Source organism: Lupinus angustifolius, unplaced genomic scaffold, assembly GCF_001865875.1.
Source record: "Lupinus angustifolius cultivar Tanjil unplaced genomic scaffold, LupAngTanjil_v1.0 Scaffold_230, whole genome shotgun sequence".
Classification (NCBI taxonomy): domain Eukaryota; kingdom Viridiplantae; phylum Streptophyta; class Magnoliopsida; order Fabales; family Fabaceae; genus Lupinus; species Lupinus angustifolius.
Window position 1 is genome coordinate 9859 of NW_017727100.1, and position 308 is coordinate 10166.

Consider the following 308-nt stretch of genomic DNA (forward strand, 5'->3'; position numbering starts at 1 on the left):
GAGGATAGGATGAGGACGAGGATGAGGATGAGGATGAGGACGAGGAAGAGGATGAGGATGAGGATAGGATGCGGATGAGAATGTGGATGAGGATAGGATTAGGACGAGAATGAAAATGAGGATAGGATGTGGATTAGGACGAGGATGAGGATAGGATGAGGACGAGAATGAGGATGAAGATAGGATGAGGAGTAGAATGAGGATGAGGATAGGATGAGGATGAGGATAGGATGTGGATTAGGACGAGGATGAGGATAAGATGAGGTTGAGGAAGATGATGAGGATAGGATGAGGACGAGAACGAGGAT